This window comes from Colius striatus, chromosome 14 (genome assembly GCF_028858725.1).
Source record: "Colius striatus isolate bColStr4 chromosome 14, bColStr4.1.hap1, whole genome shotgun sequence".
NCBI classification, from domain to species: Eukaryota; Metazoa; Chordata; class Aves; order Coliiformes; family Coliidae; genus Colius; species Colius striatus.
The window spans coordinates 12,056,672-12,060,784 of record NC_084772.1 but is presented as its reverse complement, the minus strand read 5'-3'; the positions used below and the strand labels follow the sequence as shown (position 1 = coordinate 12,060,784).

The 4,113-nt window shown below is 44.8% G+C and overlaps 1 non-coding gene across 1 annotated transcript; it reads right to left on the bottom strand.

Moving 5' to 3' along the window:
* Nucleotides 1–248: 248 nt before the first annotated feature.
* On the bottom strand, nucleotides 249–322 carry TRNAT-AGU (transfer RNA threonine (anticodon AGU)). Its single transcript has one exon. It is a non-coding gene; the product is annotated as a tRNA-Thr (tRNA).
* Between the last annotated feature and the right edge of the window lie 3,791 nt (nucleotides 323–4,113).

Sequence of the window (4,113 nt, the reverse complement as noted above, 5' to 3'; positions counted from 1 at the left end):
CTGAAGGCTATTGAAGATCTGGCAACAAATGAAAAACAATGAGAGGCATTTTCTGGCCCTCCAGCACCGAAGTCCCAGTGCAGGCAACGTGACTGCACCGTGAGCTGTTGGTGCTGCCGCGAGCAGCGTGCTGTGACCAAATTGCAAAGTCCCGGTGGTTAAACATAGACATCGCATCCCGCGCCTCAGCCCACACCCCGGAGATAAAAAAAGGCGCCCACGGGAAAAAGGGCAGGCCCACCCCGCGCAGGCACCGCTGGGATTCGAACCCAGGATCTCCTGTTTACTAGACAGGCGCTTTAACCAACTAAGCCACGGCGCCAGGCGATAGACTTCGCCTCCGCGCTGCCCCAATCCAGCGGAGAGGCGGCAGCCCGGGACTCCCGGAGCCCTTCCTGACCACCGGCCCGCCCGGCCCCGCCGCTGGCCCGCTCCCGGCAAGCGCCGGCCACGCGGGATGCGAAGCAGCGGGAGAGGACGGGCTGAGGCCTCTGCTCTGTGACACTTGCTTCCCTGCGCATGGCTGTAGGTTGCAGACACACATCAGCGTTTGTTCCAGCACAACACATGAAAAGAGTGAAGGAAAATACATAAATGTCAGCATTTAAAACCAAAATATTCAGGTAGAATTGCTTAAAGTTAGGCTCCAGTCCTGCCTCACTCCACAGTGCCTCGACTGGCCAAGGTTTACAGTAGAAGACACCACAGGAAGATCAAGCCTCAATTACATGCTGCAACCATCTATAAGGCTGCAAAAATTAAGCTGTAGTCTGCATACAGACAAGCTGCTTACGTGTGTTACGACCTTACATATGTCATACTGGAGGGCCTGGCAACACCACACCTTTGGACATGCTAAATTACTAGAAAAAAAGTGATTTGGGTAGTTATCTACGGAGTGAATTAGAATTCTTCACACAGCACTATGGAGGGCAGCAAAGGAGAACACAGCACATGGCCACCAGGCAGGAACGAGTCATGGGCCAACACAGAGCCAGACCGCAGCCTAGGGCCGGTGGGAAAGGATCACCTTCATAACAGCCCTGTCCAAGTGCCTGCAGCATAATCAGGATCCAGCAAGCAGAGGGATTGCTTTAGCAATTTAACAGGCATCTAATGCATATTCTCAGCCAAATTACAGATGTTATTCTTCAAATAACTCCTATGGTCTGGCAGTTTTCTCATCAGGTAAGAGCTGAGTGAATTAGCCACAATATGGGCTACACAAGCTAGAAAAAAATGCCAATAAATCTCCAGCTGAGGAATTGTCCGTAATTGTCACATTCTCCTCAAGTCCTATACTGCACACAAATACGAGCCTACTGCTGCAAGTGAGATGGATTCAGGGCTGAAGACAAGGAGACTCTGGTGACACCCAAGCACATGATGGTAATGGACAGAAATAACACAACTTATTGATTTTATTAAAACCAGAATGTAAGAATTATATTTTCCCTGCTTTCATCAGTTTAGGAACTAGAGGATTCATTCTAAAGAAAATTTCCAATCTGTTCACATGACAAATGTAAAATGAACCAAGCTTCTCAAGAGCAACTGCTTTTGTTCCTCTTTCAGCAGGAAAAAATTGGAGCTTTGATTTTTTTCTAGATGAAAAGGGTAAAGAAAGAAACAAAGAACACTTTGAATTCTAGTATAAAATGAAATATTCTAGGACTAATTTTTTCTAACATACAGAAAGTAGTTCAGTATTACTAACTACATTAAAGCCAAATTAATTAATCTATAAAACACGCATATTTTATGCCATCTGTTTAAAAAAAAGAACCCACAAGGATCATAGACACAGCATTTACATTTAACTTCTGTAACAAAGTGATAATATTTAATTAAGGAGTCAGGAGGGGAGAAGAATGATGAAAAAAAATATCATTTATCACCTAATACTTATTCAAAGCCATAGATCTGCATAAAACATACTATTCCCAAGAAATATTTTTCATTTAATCTGAGACTCAAGTGTAATTGTTGTTACATAGTTCACATAATTTAAACCAGGGGGGAAATCTTCCGACTTGGCTTTCTTCGTATTCCACAGCTTAACAGCACTGCAGGCTGTCACATGCCTAGCTCCAACTATTTTCCCTACTTCAAGTTCCTTTTAGAATGGAATGCTATTAAGATTGAAAGCACTATTTTTAGGAGTAAGGCTTCCAAACATTTTTAAACAATCTTATATTAATTGACATTCTCACATATACTGAGTAGATGTAATCCTCTCAGGGTTGCTCCTAAGGGTAGAAAAAAACTTCACCTCACTCCTTTTTAGAGGAAGCCTTTGTTACATAGAACGAATTTGAGCTGCATCATGTCAGATATGAACCACAACTTACCTTCAGTGCCTGAAAACTCCTTTACAAAAGTTTTGTAAGGAGTATGGTAATAAGTCAGAAAAAAGTTCATCCTGAATGTTATCACTGAACACATGAAGGATAAGATGGTTATCAGGGGGAGTCAACATGGCTTCACCACGGGGAAATCCTGTTTGATCAATCCGATAGCCTTCTATGACTGCATAACCAGCTGGCGAGATGAGGGGAGAGCAACAGATGTCATCTACCTTGACTTCAGCAAGGCTTTTGACACTGTCTCCTGTAACATCCTCATCAGAAAGCTCAGGCAGTGTGGCTTGGATGAGTGGACAGTGAGGTGGATCGAGAGCTGGCTGAATGACAGAGCCCAGAGGGTGGTGATCAATGGCACAGAATTGAGTTGGAGGCCTGCGGCCAGTGAAGTTCCACAGGGATCGGTTCTGGGGCCAGTCTTATTCAATATTTTCACCAATGACCTGGACGAGGGGACAGAGTGTACCCTCAGCAAGTTCCCTGATGACACCAAACTGGGAGGACTGGCTGATTCCCCAGAAGCCTGTGCTGCCATTCGGCGGAATCTTGACCAGCTTGAGAGTTGGGCAGAGAGGAATCTCCTGAGGTTCAACAAGGACAAGTGCAGAGTCCTGCATCTGGGAAGGAACAACCCCATGCACCAGTACAGGCTGGGGGTCGAACTGCTGAGGAGCAGATCTGCAGAGAGAGACCTGGGAATCCTGATTGATAATAAGGTAAATATGAGCCAGCAATGTGCCCTCGTGGCCAAGAAGGCCAATGGCAGCCTGGGATGCATCAAGAAGAGTGTGGCCAGCAGGTCAAGAGGGGTTCTTCTCCCTCTCTACTCTGCCCTGGTGAGGCCTCATCTGGAGCACTGTGTCCAGTTCTGGGCTCCTCAGCTCAAGAGGGACAGGGAAGTGCTCGAGAGAGTCCAGCACAGGGACACCAAGATGATCAGGGGAATGGAACATCTTTCATATGAGGAAAGGCTGCGGGAACTGGGGCTGTTTAGTCTGGAGAAGAGGAGACTGAGGGGAGATCTTATTAACACAAATATCTAAAGGGTGGGTGTCAGGAGTTTGGGACATCCCTTTTTTCTATAGTAGCTAGCAACAGGACAAGGGGTAATGGGATGAAGCTGGAACACAAAAAGTTCCACTTAAACATAATAAAAAACTATCTGGCACAGGCTGCCCAGAGGGGTTGTGGAGGCTCCTTCCTTCGAGGTCTTCAAGACCAGCCTGGACGTGTTCCTATGCGACCTGATCTAGGTGACCCTGCTTCTGCAAGGGTGGGTGGACTAGATGATCTCTAAAGGTCCCTTCCAACCCCTACCATTCTATGATTCACCATCTTATACATGGTTTTATTCACAAAACTCTTTCTGATGTCCACTGACAGCAAAGATTTGTTGTTTGCCATAGTAAAGAAGAATGGTTTATCTAAATAATGGAAGGAAGCTTGACAATAATTTACATAGCCATGTATTTTCTTTAGTAAACTGAACTTGGAACTAGTGTCTTCATTTACAATTGTTCAAAATTTCCCAGAAGGCAAGGAATTCATTTTCTTTTCCAGTATAATGCAGCATAAGTAAGATTGATGCTCCAGGAGATTTTATTCTTTATCTGCTACATCACAGCTATTTAATGGTTTAGTACAATATCTTTTATTATTCTTCATATAGAATACTACGCTGGAGCACAGTTAAAGGAAAACATCAGCTACATTTATACTTAAATATGGTGGCATCCCAAGACTGATTAAT